The sequence below is a fragment of the Lycium barbarum genome, chromosome 11, assembly GCF_019175385.1.
Source record: "Lycium barbarum isolate Lr01 chromosome 11, ASM1917538v2, whole genome shotgun sequence".
In the NCBI taxonomy this organism is placed as follows: Eukaryota; Viridiplantae; Streptophyta; class Magnoliopsida; order Solanales; family Solanaceae; genus Lycium; species Lycium barbarum.
This window is the reverse complement of record NC_083347.1, coordinates 13,459,596-13,477,006: the sequence shown is the minus strand read 5'-3', so window position 1 is coordinate 13,477,006 and position 17,411 is coordinate 13,459,596. Positions and strand designations below refer to the sequence as shown.

At 38.4% G+C, this 17,411-nt stretch overlaps 1 non-coding gene across 1 annotated transcript; it reads left to right on the top strand.

The window, feature by feature from the left end:
- Positions 1-17,006: 17,006 nt before the first annotated feature.
- On the top strand, positions 17,007-17,112 carry LOC132620643 (small nucleolar RNA R71). Its single transcript, XR_009575081.1, has one exon. It is a non-coding gene; the product is annotated as a small nucleolar RNA R71 (small nucleolar RNA).
- The last annotated feature ends 299 nt before the right edge of the window (positions 17,113-17,411 follow it).

Sequence of the window (17,411 nt, the reverse complement as noted above, 5' to 3'; positions counted from 1 at the left end):
CTCTCTCCAGGAAATCTACTGCTACCAGTCTTCCAAAGTTGATCTTGTACCTCGACATAAGGGCAGCCACAAGAACAACTCTGTCCGGAGTCAAATAATTATCTGCTTGGGTAGGACGGATGCGGAACAGAAAAATCTGCCACCAAAACTTTGCCTCTGGGGTGAGGGTGTTTTTCCAAATCCGCGTAGCGGCTGTCAACTTTGGCACTATTGCCCATTCGAGATCTGCCGACAGTGCAATCACTGAGGCCACCCATTTTCTGACGAAGATTGTATCTTTCTGTTCAATTTTGTAGACAAACTCCTCTTCTTCTGCCGTTGTAGGCTCAATATAGTCCTCCCCAAATAGTATTTTATTGATGGCCATCGGAGAAACATCAATCTTCTTCTTTCGCACGACGACCTCATTCATGGCCGACACTTGAGTTGCTCGCTGCCCCTTTTTCTGTGTTTTGAATACAGCAGCCCCATAAGAAGCGTAGAATTCCCGAACAAGAGCCGGGATGTAGGACCCCACAGAGTTTTTCAAAAACTCTAACTTATGGAAACGGATAGTGTCATGAATGCCTGGATATTCATCGAGACCATCGAAGCTGACGTTCCTCTCCTTGAAAATACTCCGCTTTGGGTCTTGCCCCTCATTCTTCGCCAGCTCACACCCTTTGTTGTACAAGTCTTCAGATCCCTCCACAGAAAACCGGAGGTCCTGCTCATACATAGCCCTCATCCGAATGTCAGTTTCTCTCGTTTCCTTCTCGCACTCTTTTTCGCGCTCCTCCGCAGTAGGCTGTCTAATGGGTGGTTGAGGTCGGTGTGTTGGTGTGACAGCCCGCCTGGGTTCACTATGGCTTGACGAACTAGACGAACTCTCTGCATCCGACCAGGAGGAACTTTCGGATGGTGTGGCTGGCCTGGTAGATGCAGCAGACTGCTTTGTAGCTCTTGTGGCCTTGCTTTGATCTTCATCGCGCAACCGTGAGGTGAATTTGCTTGCAGCACGACTCTTTCCTTTGCCTGCAACCTTGGGTGAAACCTTGTTTCCTTACCTTGGGTTACCCATACCTGTGGAAGGCAAAGTTAGATATGATATACGAGAAGCTGTTCAATTATACACTTTATTGGCTCAAGTTAAGGACTTCAATTAGCTCAGGCACCGTAACACAGTCGACGGACCGTCGATGGCGTTACGGGCCGTATCTCCAACCGTAACTCAATTTGTTCATTTCTAACACAGGAGACGTAACACATTCGACGGACCGTTATACTCGTTACGGTCCGTAACACCTGACCGTAACGTCCCCCAAAATTTCCAGAAAGTTTTCATGGAAATCATTGATGTTATGATTTGGTGTTACGGTCCGTCAACCGTGTTACGGTCCATAACACCTCACCGTAACATCACCCAAATTTCCAGAAAGTTTTCATGGAAATCATCGGTGTTACAATGGATGTTACGGTCTGTAACACACGTTACGGCCCGAAACACTGCATCACGGCAATCAGTTAACAGATGCATTACTCGGCCAAATTTTTCTCGTTTTAGCACAAGGCCAAGATTTTTGACTTTATACTCCTTGGGTATGGTGTAAAACACCATTTTATCCCCTCACATCCTCGGGTTACTCAGACTTCACCCGGTTTTACCAAAGTTTTCATTGGAACCTTTTATCGAACAGTTGGTGGGCAAACCAATTTAGGAATTTCACGAATGAAACCTTCAATCGGAATGCCCTCCGACTCAGTGGGAAACAATGTGCTTGTGCCCACGAGTCTCTCAAACAGCAGACATACCAATCCCAACCCCCAACCATTGTTAAATCCCTCGCAATTATTCAATGTGGATTTAAACTCATTCAACACAATCAACAGACTAATTTCAAAGCATAGCATACGAATTTACTCATGAAAGATCATAGCAATCGTGTCGATAAAAAAAGAAAGAGAGTCAAAACATGGTGATACCTGATCGTTGGCGATGATTGGATGAAACTCAAAATGTAAAGCAGGCATTTTGAACAAGAAACAGCAACTTTGGTGTAAGAAATATGAGGGAGAGTGGGAGATGAAGAGAGGGGGAGATAAAGAAAAGAAGATAGAAGTTATGAGGGAGAGGGAGTTAAAACGTTTGAAAGCACCAGTTAATTTTTGAAATGGTAACCGTCGAGTGATGTATTTAAACATGCCCGACCGTTACGTTCCATGTTACGGACCGTAACATGAGATACGAGACGTAACTCGTGTTACGGTCAACCAAACGATACCGTTTTCCTTTTTCATTAATGACATGGCACTACAGCCGACGGACCGTAACTCGTGTTACGGTCCATATTACCTGGCGTAACGGGTGCCGAATTTCCAGTGAGTGCCCAGATTTTTGTCAAAGTTCCTGTTGACACCCAATTTTGTCCCTCCTTTATTTAATTGTATTCATTCGGGCGTCTAAATATACTGACGAGCTAAATACTTTATTTTTTTCACAATATTTTATTGCTACTACTATTAATATCACTACTTTTATTTTCAACATTATGAGCATTACTTTATCACAAATTTTAAACAGTTAGTCATCGTTTCCTTTTCGGGTTTGGAATCATTAAATTAATTACAAGACAACATTTTGCAAAATATTTATTTTTTACATATTAATTATTTATTGTCTTTACATAATATATATTGTACCAGTTATTAAATTAGAAGCCCGAAAATAATTAAATAGAGGAGGAAGGATCAACAATTTTCAGCCAAATTAATGACCCGAAATACAAATACAATATTATTTCCCTATCCAAATAAACAACCCACATTTTAATACCCAACCCACATTATATCAGCCCATTTCAAATAAAAATCAGCTCACTAACGACCAGCCCAATTCCCCTACCCGGTCCAGCCCAATTCACTTCTTCTACCCTAATCCCTTTCTCTTTCCTTTTCCTCTTCCACTCCCAGCCGCCTCCCTCTCTTTCCCCTTCCCTCACGTTCTCTCCACTCTCTCTCTCTCTCCCACGTTTCATCTCTGCCATATCCATGTCTGTCCCCCACGCTCTGTCATACACTACTCTCTCATACGCTCCCCTCTCTTTTCTATAAACGGGAGAATACAACGATCTGAAAGGCTCAACATTTTTCACCTTTCCACTACGATCTAAGTCTCATTTTGTGCTATTTCTACTGGTTTTCAAGTTCTTTCTTCCCTTGAAAATATCAATTTCTTGAGTCCTAACATTTTCGGATAGGTTACTCATACATTTGACACGATTCGATAAATCATTCGAGTCTGCTCTGGAACATTTCCGGAAAACAAGAACTTCTGGATTGTTGTAATTCGAGTTTTGAAATCGTTCGTCGCGTTCGAGAGTAGATTCGACGCCGTCGACACCCACTTCACTGCAACCACAAGAGGTAAACTTCCTATCTTTTTTTTCTATATACTGGATTTTTGTTTGTGCTTTGCCAGTTTAGAATCAGTTTAAGCCTAATGTAGTTAGTTACGTTCACCAAGTCAATTTTGTCTAGTTCGAATGGAGTAATTAGTTAAATGATAATTTTGTCCAGTCGATGATGTTTGTTAAATTGTTTGCTGGCTATGTTAGTTAAATAATGTTTGTGTATTGATCAAGGATAGTGTTCATTGGGTCTAAACTTTTGTTGTTAGACAGCCAGGTTTAAACCTCTTGTGTATGACTTGACCCTTGGTTAATGCTTTGTCTTATATGAATTTGTGTTTTGACATCATGAGTAGTATATAAATGGATGTGTATCCTTGAAACATTGCTTGTACGTGTTTAATGTATAAGTTAGACAACCTGTCTAGGTATCTTGATCCCTTTAGGTTCAGTTCTGTTTTTTTTTCTCTCTCAAAATATGTGTGTGGTCTGATGCAAGTATGTCCTAAAAGGTTGTGAGAGGAAAGCAGCTTAGACCAATATAACATCTTATAAGATACCCATTGTGTTGCTTCTAGACTGAGGAAGTTCAATTGATTGCAATATTATATGAATGCATTAAGCTAAAATTCAGAATTGTGTACACGAAGCTTGGTATGTCTGCCTCAAACTTTGCCAAGTTCACGATGATTAGTAACTTATTTATGTTTAGGTATGGTTAACCCTCCTTTGCGGCATATGGTGCTATGTGAGTTTTGAGTGCTTTCGCTTATTGTTTTACATCCCATGCCTGCTTGGACTGCACTTAACTCTGTCCCTTCCAACTGTCACACTGCCTGAAATGTTTTACATACCTTAAATACCCATCTGATAACCTCATGTTCAACTGTGAATTACTGCCCCTTAGTGACATGATATGGTTTTGTGCTTCTTAACTCGATTCATATATGAGTATTATATAATCATAAGCATTGAACCTGGTTTGTATGCCCATCTGTACCTTGAGGAGTTATTTTGGAATGCTTGAATCATGTATTGATAGTTCATTCTCATTAGTTTTGCATAGTTAGTTTCCTCCTTTAGAATACTGCAGCATCGTATCTCACTTTGGACATCTCTACTGAACATAAATGCCAAACTTTGTCGGTGTCCTGTTTTATCCCTTAAACTCTACATTACTGATTATGATTCACCACTTCTCCCTGTTCTAGATATTCCATTATGTATCATTGGATGAATTTTGCGTAATCCCTCCTTTTCAAACATGCTGCAACTTGCATGTTCTCTTTCATCTTGGCTGCTGTACTGTTGCTACAAAAAAAATAAAAAAATACTGTGTTGCTAGAAATTTAGGGCAGATCATTGTCACTTTCTTGAAGAACATTTGGTACTTTCTAAACTACATAATGTTACCATGGAATTATTCCTCTGATTAGTTGCTGCTTCTTACCTTCTTTATGAGTCCAAGAACTATTAATGAGGTGATTCTGTGTTACTACTGTCAATGGAACTTGGAGTTCCAAACTGTTGCCAACCCTCGTGTCCTGCTCAGTTGAAACTGAGAGCATAATCTAATTTGGAAATGACATGTCGAGATCCCTCTTTTCCCAGTCAACTGCTACTCTGCCTGTCTGTGTTATAAACAGTGTCTCCAAATTTCTAGCTCGTAGCGAGTATGTTTTAGCCTTAAAATTTATGGTCGATGTGTTAATTAGAATTAGTTATAGCAGTCTTTCTCCAAGCAGTGTAACTGTGGCTCTTAAATAAAGTTAATTGGTGATATTAACTTGAGAGATTGTAAGTTTGGTATGAGTTTCTGTTGGACTTGTTATTATTTGACTCCTTTAATCGAAATGAACATATTGGATTAGCCCAATAAGCAATGCAGCAGGCATAGGTTACTGGAATTGAAAGGATGACCAAAACATAATTTTGCTACTCGTGTGATCCTTGTAAAGCTGGATTGTTGGCTCATTTATTAATCGTGATCCATCTGGAATCATTTGTTAAATAGGTTCAACGGGTTAACATCCATAAACTGATAAGTCTAAATATTGTGATGATTTCGCTTGCGAAAATTCGTGTGTTGGTATATAGCGAGCATATTGGATTCAGTTGTACACATTGGCGTATATTTTCAGCACATCTTAGTTAATACGTATAGGGATTTGGCTTTTTAAAAAAAAGGACATCGAATCCTAAAACATTGCAAATGTTTGTTGCTGTCATGTTTAGGAGCTGTTTGCTTATATACTATAAGTTGGCTGTAATAGAATCGTGTATATGAATGTATGTGCGAAGTATATTTGAATGTACACAAGATACACATTACCAACTGAAATGTCTTGAGTTTATATTTTATGAATTTAACATTATTCATTGATCATATACTAATCGTTCTCTTTCGTTTTTATGCATGACTATCGCATACGAGTCCAAGCGACTCGTCATTTCCTTCCGCATTTGGCATTGGGCTAAAAGCCCAAGGTGATTCCTCTGGTGTCAGCCCAATCCGAAGCCCAATAGTGAACAGACCGCAGCAGTCCACAAAAAAATAATGACTGGGTCGAAGCCCAGCCACGACGAACCACATCAGTTTTCTTTAGAAAGTGTGCTGAGCACATTTGCGTTATATCTACTCTATATTTTTTTATTTTTTGTGTGCCTTTAATGTGTATTTTATGACTAACATTTTTTTTTCTTGTTTGTTAATTTAGATAAACCTTAGTGACATAAAAGGGGTTTAGTTTAGTAATGGGTAGTTAATTCCATAAATTACATTCACTTCCATTTTCTAAACTATTTATAGTATCTATAATATTTTGAGTGATTACTTTTCAAATAGTATGCCTACGTATTTTTGGTTTAAAGGTATCATTTTTCATTCTTACCATCTTAGGAATTTTAGAACGTCACTAACACATAATATGAATTCGATTATATTTATAAACATTTTCAAGATTTACCCAATTATACATATTTTAGCCAAAATTAGTTAAATAAAGAGTGATAGAAATAAAAAGAAATTCATGACTCTTTTCATCATATTTAAAAACATAAGTCTAGGCATTTCCATGCCACCATATTTATATAAATATCATCTTTTACTTAAAAGATCACATTCATCGCATTTATCTTTTAAAAGACTATTATTCATAAGCAAATCATCCTACTTTTTTTTACAAATCTTATTTTTGAATAACATTACCATATTTTTTATTTTTAACAATATCTTTAAGTCTCATTTAACATTTAGCATTTTTCTTTTGGCAGATTATTATGTTTTCTCAAGTATTATCTTAAACAACACTATTATGCTTTTGTTTAAAACCTTAACAACATTTATAAAGTCGTGTTTTCAAAAAATAGCATTTAAAAGTACTCTTTTATACAAATTATTATTTTTCTACAAGTTCTATTTTGAAATAGCATTCCTACATCTATAATTTTAGCCATACTTATAAAGCTACTTTCTTTTTTTCTATAATACTATATTTACACTTAACCTCATTAATTTTAGTCCGGTCGGTTAACCATTGTTAATGGGTCTTAAAGGATGCCTAATACCTTCCCTTTAGACTAATTGAACCCTTACCTAGAATCTTAAGTTTCGCAGATCTTAAACAGAGTTAACTTTAAACACAACTTTAATAAACTTTAGGTATCCTAATTCACCATAAATAATTAGGTGGCGACTCCTTAAAATAAACAACAAAAAAAAACAGGAATCTCCAATATGTCGTACCTCTACTTTAACCTCCGGGTAAAAATGGGGTGTGACAGTTACTATCATGGGTTACGGTCCGTAACGTGGGCGACGGTCCGTCACTCAGATTGTAACACTTCTCTTCCTCCTTCAGTGATTTCTGGATTTTATTTTCGCTTGTTACGCTCCATGATACGAACCGTAACATGAGTTACGGGCCGTAACATGGAGCGTCTCGTCTGGGAAAACTCAGCAGTTATTTAGCCTCTTCAGTTCTCAAAATCCTACCACATTAGCAACATCAAAAACACAAAAGAAAACAAAGGAAATACAAAATTTAAACTACTTACAAAGCGGTAAATGTGGGTTGCCTCCCACACAGCGCTTGGTTTAACGTCACAGCTCGACGTGATACCTCATTTTCGAGTTCACGAATCGTATTTCAAACGATACCTATCAACGACCTTACCATCATCAATACACCAATGGTAATGCTTCACTCTTTGTGCATTCACTTTAAAAGTTCGAGTGCCATCCTCGGATTTCACCTCAATGACGCTTCCATTTGGCGAAACATTTACGATTTCAAAAGGACCGGACCACCAAGACTTTAGCTTGCCCGGAAAGAACTTTAGGCGCGAATTGTACAACAAGACCAAGTCCTTTGGCTGAAAATCCCTTTTGAGGATCTTCGAGTCATGATAGTATTTCATCTTTTCCTTGTACAGTGTCGCACTTTCATAGGCATTGTACCGAAATTCATCCATCTCGTTGATTTGAAACAACCTCAGCTTTGTTGCTTCATGCCAATCCATGTTCAGCTTTTTCAATGCCCAAAGGGCCTTATGCTCAAGCTCAATAGGCAAATGACATGCCTTCCCAAATACCAACTTATACGGTGAAGTCTCAATAGGCGTTTTGAAAGCCGTGCGATATGCCCATAGAGCATCATCCAACTTTTTGGGCCAGTCAGTGTGATTCACATTGACCGTCTTTGCCAAGATGCTTTTTATCTCTCTGTTGGAGACTTCAACCTGACCACTCGTCTAAGGATGATATAGAGTGGCAACCCTGTGATGCACGCCATATTTTTCAAAAGGATCAGCAAATGGTTTGTTGCAGAAATGAGAACCACCATCACTAATAATAGCTCTAGGAGTGCCAAATCTAGTAAAAATGTTCTTTTTTAGGAAGGCATTGACTCTCCGACCATCATTGTTAGGCAAGGCCACCGCCTCCACTTATTTGGAGACATAATCCACCGCAACAAGAATGTATTTCAGGCCGTAGGAGCTCACGAAAGCCCCCAAAAAATCAATCCCCCATACATCAAAGAGCTCCACCTCAAGAACAAAATTCATCGGTGTTTCATGCTTCCGACCTATAGTGCCCTGGCGTTGGCATTTATCACAGGAACGTGCCAACATATTCGCATCACGATAAATGGCTAGCCAGTAGTAGTCACACTCTAGCACCTTGGCTGTGGTTCTATTTCCACTGTGATGCCCACCAACCGGAGAATCATGACACGCCTTCAAAATATCCATCACCTCAGATTCAGCCACACATCTTCTAATCATATTGTCAGCACAAGTCTTGAATAAGTAAGGCTCATCCCAATAATACTGTCGGAAATCTCTCAAGAATTTCTTCTTTTGATATGCCTTTAAATCTTCAGGAACAATGCCAGTTACCAAATAATTGGCAATATCGGCATACCATGGTGCCACATCATTGGAGATGACCAAGACTCTTTCATCCGGAAAAGTGTCATCAATATCCAGCACATCAATCGGTCTCCCTGGTGCTTTAAGTCTGGATAGATGGTCAGCTACTTGATTTTCTGACCTTTTTCGGTCTTTGACTTCAAAGTCAAATCCTGTAGCAACAACACCCACCTAATCAACCGGGGCTTAGCATCCTTTTTAGCCATCAAGTAGCGCAAGGCAGCATGGTCAGTGTGAACCACTACCTTGGCACCCAACAAATAAGCCCAGAACTTTTCAAAGGCATAAACAATAGCAAGTAGTTCCTGCTCCGTGACTGTATAGTTCAGTTGATCTCCATTTAATGTTTTGCTGGCATAATAAATTGGGTGCAAGATTTTGTTTAGCCGCTGAACAATTGCAAGACCACTGGCATCACACATTAATTCAAAGGGCAGTGGCCAATTCGGGGACACAACAATAGGTGCAGAGGTTAATTTCAGCTTCAACTCTTCGAAAGCCTTGATGCACTTCTCATCAAAATTGAATTTTGACTCTTTTTCCAAGAGTTTGCACATTGGGTTTGCAATTTTGGAGAAGTCTTTGATAAATCTTCTATAGAATCCGGCGTGTCCCAAGAAACTCCAAACTCCTTTTACTGAAATGGGTGGAGGGAGTTGTGAAATCACATCGATTTTGGCTTGATCAACCTCAATCCCTCTTTCGGAAATATTATGGCCAAGGATAATTCCTTCCTTTACCATAAAATGACACTTTTCCCAGTTGAGCACGAGGTTTGTCTCCTCACACCTTTGTAGCACCCGATCAAGATGGTCTAAACATTCATCGAATGAATCTCCCACCACAGAGAAGTCATCCATGAAGACTTCAAGAAAGTTTTCAACCATGTCAGAGAATATGGACATCATGCATCGTTGGAAAGTAGCTGGGGCATTGCAAAGACCAAATGGCATCCGGCTGAAAACGAATGTCCCATAGGGACAAGTGAAAGTAGTCTTTTCTTGGTCTTACAATGCAATGTTCATTTGGTTGTAACCTGAGTACCCATCCAAGAAACAATAATAAGACTTTCCAGCTAGCCGATCAAGCATTTGATCAATAAAAGGCTTAGGGAAATGATCTTTGCAAGATGCCGTGTTCAGCTTCCGGTAGTCCATACACACTCTCCAACCGGTGACAGTTCTTGTCGGAATCAACTCATTTTTTTAGTTAGGGACAACAGTGATGCCCCCTTTCTTTGGCACACACTGGACTGGACTTACCCATGGACTGTTGGCAATCGGGTAAACCACCCAGCATCTAGCCACTTAATAATCTCTTTCTTCACCACCTCTTGCATCGGTGGATTCAATCTTCGCTGATGCTCAACACTTGGTGAACTTTCCTCCTCCAACTGAATTCGGTGCTCACAAATTCCGGAGGGAATCCCCCGGATGTCTGCAATAGTCCAACCCAAAGCTCTTAAATGTTTCCTCAAAACTGCGATGAGTCTTTGAGTTTGGCCATCGTTCAGAAGCGATAACACAATAACTGGGAGGGTGTCATTTGCTCCAAGAAACACATATTTAAGATGGGATGGAAGTTGCTTGAGTTCCAACTTCGGTGGCTCAATAATTGTTGGTTTTGCTGGAGGAGTTGTTCGTTTCTCTAAATCAAGAGACAACTTCTTGGGCTCATAAGAGTAAGACCCCAGACCGGTGAGTGAATTCACTGTCTCAATATATTCCTCCATTTATTCTGCATCAAAATTCACCAAGATGGCAGATAATGCTTCACCCAAGCATTCTTCCTCCATTTTGAATTCTACCGCTTCATCCACCACATCAACAGAATTAATGACTGAAATACTTTGATAAAGACTAGGTAATTTCATGCCTTTGCTGGCGTGAAAAGTCACCTCCTCATCTTTCACCCGGAACTTGATTTCATTCTTCTCGGAATCCATAAGAGCCCTCCCCGTCGCAAGGAAAGGTCTTCCTAGAATAATAGGAATTTCTTTATCAATAGCACAATCAAGAATCACGAAATCTGCCGGCAGTAGGAATTCCCCGATTTGGACAAGCACATCGTCAACTACCCCCACTGGCCTTTTTATCGATCTGTCAGCCATCTGCAACCTCATGGTAGTTGGCCTTGGCATCCCTAATCCTGATCTCTTGAAAATCTCAAGGGGCATAAGATTTATGCTAGCCCCGTTATCACACAAAGCCTTGGCGAAATCCTGCTGCCCTATGGTGCATGGAATTGTGAATGCTCCAAGATCTTCCCTTTTTTGCACTGTGGTTTTAGAAAGAATAGCACTAACGCGATGAGTGATACCCATAGTGTCGTGTTTCAATGGCTTCTTCTTCTTTGTTAAGAGATCCTTCAAATACTTAGCAAACCCAGGCATTTCTTGGACAGCCTCCATAAAAGGGATGTTCATCGTCAACTGCTTGAGTTGATCATAAAATCGCAAGCACTTGTCATCTTCTGTTTTCCTCACTAGCCTTTGAGGAAAAGGCGGTTAAGATTTGAAAAATTGGCTCAAAGGGCGTAGAGCGCCAGAAAGTTTTGCTTTCCCTTTTTCTAGGTTTTCTCCGCGTGCCTTGAGATTATCAAGATTCTGCTCCTCTTCAACTATAATAGGGACTTCCTCTTCTGTTTCTTCCTTCACAATATCATCAGATACATCAGGTTGTACCTCTTCTTCAACAACTGGCTCGAGATCAACCACCTTTTTATTAGTACCTTGAAGTATTTTACCACTTCTGGTGCTAACAGCAGCTACATGCTCCACAGAATTTACCCCACTACCTTTTGGATTTGGAACTGTATCACTTGGTAGTTGTCCACGTTGAGGAGTATGCATTTCTCTGGAAAGGTCTCGGAATTGCGATTCAAGCTTCTGAATGGAAGCTGAATGAGATAGTTGAACCTGAGACATTCCCTTGATTGTGCTCTCTGTTCTGTCCTGATTCATTAGCATTTTCTGCATCATACTTTTCAGTTCCGCAGAATTATTAGAAGTGTTGCCAGCAGAGTTGCTAGCTGAATTGTCTCTCCACTGTTGGGAATTTGATGCTTGCCCCCTTGGTGGAATGTAGGGGTTCGAGCTCTTGTTGCCATAATTATTGTTGTTGTAATTCCCTTGATTTGGATTTCCCTGATCATTTCTGCTATAATTGTTCCCTTGAAATTGTTGTTGAGGCTTTTGCCATGGGTGATGGCCCGGGCCTTGATAATTTTGCCTTTGATAGCCCCCTTGCGAGTTGTTGATATAATTACAATCTTCATACTGTTGTTGCCCATCTTGGTACATCCCTTTAAGGACTTGATACATGCCCTGTGGAAGAGGTGGTAACTCCTCAACAACATTTACCCCTTGTGCATCCTTTTCTGCCAACTTCTTTGATAATAGATCCACTGTGGTTTGCAATTGAGCAAAGGCATGATCTCTCTCATGGTTTTATTTTGCAAAGGTAGCTAGTGATGGACTACCATAAGAGATGCTCTCACTATCAGTTGAATGCCAAACTTGATTGTGGGTGGTGAGTTTATCAAGCAAGCGGGTTGTCATACCCCATTTTAACCGGGTTAAATTTAGAAGTACGACATATTGGAGATTCCTGTTTTATTTGTTTATTTTAAGGAGTCGCCACCTAATTATTCATGGTGAATTAGGACACCTAAAGTTTATTAAAGTTATGTTTAAAGTTAACTCTGTTTAAGGTCTGCGAAACTTAAGATTCTAGGTAAGGGTTCAATTAGTCTAAAGGGAAGGTATTAGGCACCCTTTAAGACCCATTAACAACGGTTAACCGACCGGACTTATAATTAATTAGGCTAAGTGTAAATATAGTATTATAGAAAGGAAAGTAGCTTTATAAGTATGGCTAAAGTTATAGATAAACATGAAAAAATGCCATTTAAAATAGAATTTGTAAAAAGTAATAGTTTGTATAAAAAGAGTACTTTTAATGCTATTTTGAAATACGACTTATAAATGTTGTTAAGGTTTCGACTAATGATGTTATTTTAAAAATAAAGCTTGCCAAAGATAGTTTACATATGAGTATTAAAAAAAAATGTGAATTTATGCAGCGGTTTGATAAATACTTGAAAGAAAAAAAAAATTCAAATGGTGAGATATTAATGATTGTCTTTTGTATTTTAGGAGTATGAACAAAGTACGAAAATAGTTAATGCGAGTTTTATTTTATCTCTTTTATTATTTCTTATAAAACTATACTCAATCAAAGTATGTACGATTTGGATAAATCTAAAAAAAAATCAACAAACGTGTGCTTTAATTTATATGGGTCTATTCATTACGTTTGAATTCTTTAAGATAGTGAAAATAAATTATGATTCCCTTAGCTAGAGAAATGTAGTCATACTATTTTTTAAGAATCAATTATTCGAATATATAAAATATCATAGATTCCATAAATAACTATAATATAGAAAGAGAATGAAATCTATGGGCTAATCGTGAGTTTCTCCCTTAAGTTAAGCTACCCACTATGTTAAAATTAAATCCACTAATTTATTAGAATTCATCTAAGTTAATAAAAGTGAGATAAAATATTAGTCATACTAAACAAGTGAGAATTCATAATAATAAAATAAGGAAAGAGGAAAAGAATAAATGGGTACGGCCCATTTATTAAGGCCCAATTGCTGCGAACTCTTTATGCTATTGGGCTTGGGCCCAGTAATTTTAGTATATGGCTGCGAATTTCATGCGGTAGCGGTGTCGTTGAGTCTCAAAGTGAAACTCTTCGGCTCTGGTGTACATGCCAAAATAAAAGAAGGCTGGATTAGAAAAGGGAATCGATTCTTAACATGTTGCAAACAGATTCAGCAAGAAAGCAAGATCACATTTAATCTCTACTATGATTATAAATAATTCACAATCTATTCACATTCAAGATCAAGTTGCCAGTCATTTTAACAAAACAGTAAGGTATCTATGCTATTTCATTTTTTATTAGAAGGTTACAGATTTAATACCATGCACTGGTTTTTAGCAATTTAGGCAGAATGGAGGATGCAAACAGACAGTATTCCAACCAACGACTATGGACACTTTTAGACACGGAATAGCCAGCATTTGATTGAATAAAACAGGACTGTGATCTTTCTTTTCGGCCTGTAAGTAAGCTGCAGTAATCCGGACCAAACTGGACATAACTTTTGTATTTATACAATGGGCAAACTCTCATATTTAAGCAGCCAAACCATAACAATGTTTGGCTTCAAATGCAGTAGATAATATTCCCAAATATGCAGCGACTGTTTGGTCAACAATCAAACAAAATGCAACATAAAATCTGCCTGAGTACAGCAGTTATAGCAGCAAGTTTATCAAGACTAATCTAGGACCTATCATACAGTTCTGAGATCTCAAACAAGAAAAGAAACTTAACCAAACAAAATTGATTACTTACAATCAACCATATGGATTATTATTTAACCGATTTCAAAAAAAAGGAAAAAGTCATTTTTTTGTTTTAACAAAGAGAGGGCACTACTGATTTTATAAAAACACAAGAAGGCGAGTCAAAAAGGGGCTAGAGTGTTATACCAAAAATAAGAAGGAAACAGTAGCACAGGACAACATAGATATGCAACAGTCATAGCTAAAAAGTACAGCAGAATCATCTTCATGTTTTAAAACATTGCATTAGGAACACACGAAGATAAATCATGGACATGGCATTTCCAAACCAGCAAAAACAGTAGGCATGGGGGGTATAAACGAACAAAGCAGAATCAGGTTTACTCAACACAGACTAGACATCTCCACATGACTATGAGTCTTAGAATAAATAAAAGGCGTCGGCATATCGTCAAGGCGAAATAGCACATTTCATACGAACCAGAATATAACCCCTAAGCATGGTTTCTAGCACAACAGAACAGTGGATTTTGACACAGATTTCTCATTCAACAAACTTATGGCTTCAACTTAAAAGAGTAAAACAACATTGTTAATAAGTTAAATGCCAACTGTCAGTACACATTTTCAATATTATAACAATGTGTGCACTGTAGTTTGTCACAAACAGGACTTTACTTTGTGGTATAAATTATAAAGTGTTACAAAGCCAGCTAGACTTACCACATGTTTAACGCGACAACGTAGACGACGTGTATGAACAAACTGAACTGATTGAAACGACAAGCGTATACGAACACATAAACACTTACAAACTGAGATTAAAACACACCAGCTGGAAACATAAACATGTAAGACTATTAACTACTGAACTGGAAAAATTAAACCAAGCCGCAAATACACGAACATTATTAAAACCGGGGTTAAACTAATTAAACAGGATTATACATAACTCGGCTAAGTTACTGAACTGCAACCCGAAACTGAAAAAGGGAATAGGGTCTAATACATCCCTGTTGATGAAACTACACTCAGAGTTCAGGTTTGGAATCAAACAGAATTCAACAACCAACGTGGAAATGTAGTATGATCACTTTATCGTATTTAAATCTAAGCAGATTACATTCATCGCAGGGTATATTACTTAGAACAAATAGGGTAAAGAGGGATAGTTTAGAACTGTTTTAACCATATACACAGTATACCTAAGATATACGTATCAGGGTGTGTATATCGCCTGTATATCTCCTTCTTATCTTGTTAACCCGATAGTATATCCTATGTATATTCGACTCTAAATGGGTTCTAAATCCTGGAAATTTAATCTAACATCCAAACCAAAGTATACGTCTTTCAAATTCAATTAACGATTAATATCCTATCCTAACAGCTCCCAAACATCAAACAAATAACACGACGACACAGAAACTACATAATCACCAAACATATAGCAGAATAGACTAAAATCTTAACCAAAACAGAAACTAAAGACCATGAGTAATGAATGTATCGAAGTTTACCTTTTTTGTGTGCAATGAACTGGGGTCTTCGGGGTCTCGAATCTATGCTCGAACACGAACGACACTCGAATTCTTTTGAGTTCTAAACTCAACAAATCCGCAGATGAATGTTTTAAAGCCAAAGAAAATCAAAGTGAATTTATTGGAAACCCTTTGTCGCGGCTAAAGTTCACCGGAAAAAGGAAGAATCAAGTGTAGAAGATAGTGGATGTCCCCAAAAACAACGAATCCTTGTTTCTTTCCCCCCCCCCCCCCCCCCCCCCTCCCCCCTCCCCTTGAAACGTCTTCAGAAAGTCCATTTATAGGGTTTCGATTCGGGTTTAAGAAAGATAGAGAGGAGCGTATGAGAGAGAGGAGCGGGGAACAGGGGGAAGTGGAGAGGAACGTGAGGCGTGGGGGACAAGGGGCAGTGGAAGGAGCCGCAGGTGAGGGATGGAGAGAAGGAGAAGATGACAAAGAAGAGGGAAAAGAAAGAGCAAGAGGAGGGAGATGGAATGAAGGGGGCAGTAAAAAGATTGTGTCGTTTGAAATTGGGGAAGAAGGAGCAATTTAGGGAAGATCTAATATGAAGTCAAAAAGGAGGAAACATGTGGAGCCCCCAAAAAGAAAAGAAGGAAGAAATTAAAATGGAAAGTTGCGTGTGGAACCCCGAAAAAAAGGGGAAAGGAGAAAGAAACCAGATGGAAACTTTGAAAAGGATTTTTGAATTTTTTTATTTTATTTTTTATGGAATAGGGAAAAAAGGTAAATAGAATTATCAAGAATTTGTCCCTTGTAAAATAATATTTTGACGAAATAAAATTTATAGCGCGTCGTTTTAAAATACGAGCTTCAAAATGAGTCCAATATTGATATACTTCCGAGCAATTTTTTATGAGGTGAAAATTGTTGATCCTTTCTCCTCTATTTAATTATTCTTGGGCTTCTAATTTAATAACCAGTACAACATATACTATGCAAAGACAATTAATAATTAATATGTAGAAAAAATAAAGATTTTATAAAGTATTGTCTTGTAATTAATTTAACAATTCCAAACCCGAAAAAATGAAACGATGACGGACATTTAAAATTTGCGATAAAGTAATGAGTATTTAGCTCATTAGTAAATTTAGACGCCTGAGTGAATAAACTTAAATAAAGGAGGGACAAAATTGGGTGTCAACACGGGTGATGGCGATAAATGACTTGTCCATGAAGCATCCTCCCGCGGCAGTATTGACAGCAATCTGATTCATTGTGTCTAAGCCCTTGTAGAATTTCTCCGTGAGAATAGCATCTGGAAACCCGTGAATTGGAGATTGAGCTAGATAATACTTGAACCGCTCCCATACCGAATATAATTGTTCCCCCGGGAGCTGTTTGAACTCAAAGATTTTATCCCGAAGTTCAGCCTTTTTGCTAGGTGGAACCACTTCTTCAGAAATGTGTTGGCCAGCTTGCTCCAGGTATGGATAGAATTGTTGGGAAGCTTTTCATACCATTCCCTTTCTTGGCCAGCCAAGGAATATTTGAAGACTCGTAATTGAAGTGCATCTACAGAAACAGCACCTTGGGATTGTTGAGAACACACATGCAAGAAGTTCTTCAAATGGCGAAGTGGACAATCCTCCGAAGAATTTCGGAAATAACCTTCAAGTTTCAGAAGTTGATAGATAGAACTACCAATTTTGAAAGTAGCATTTCCAA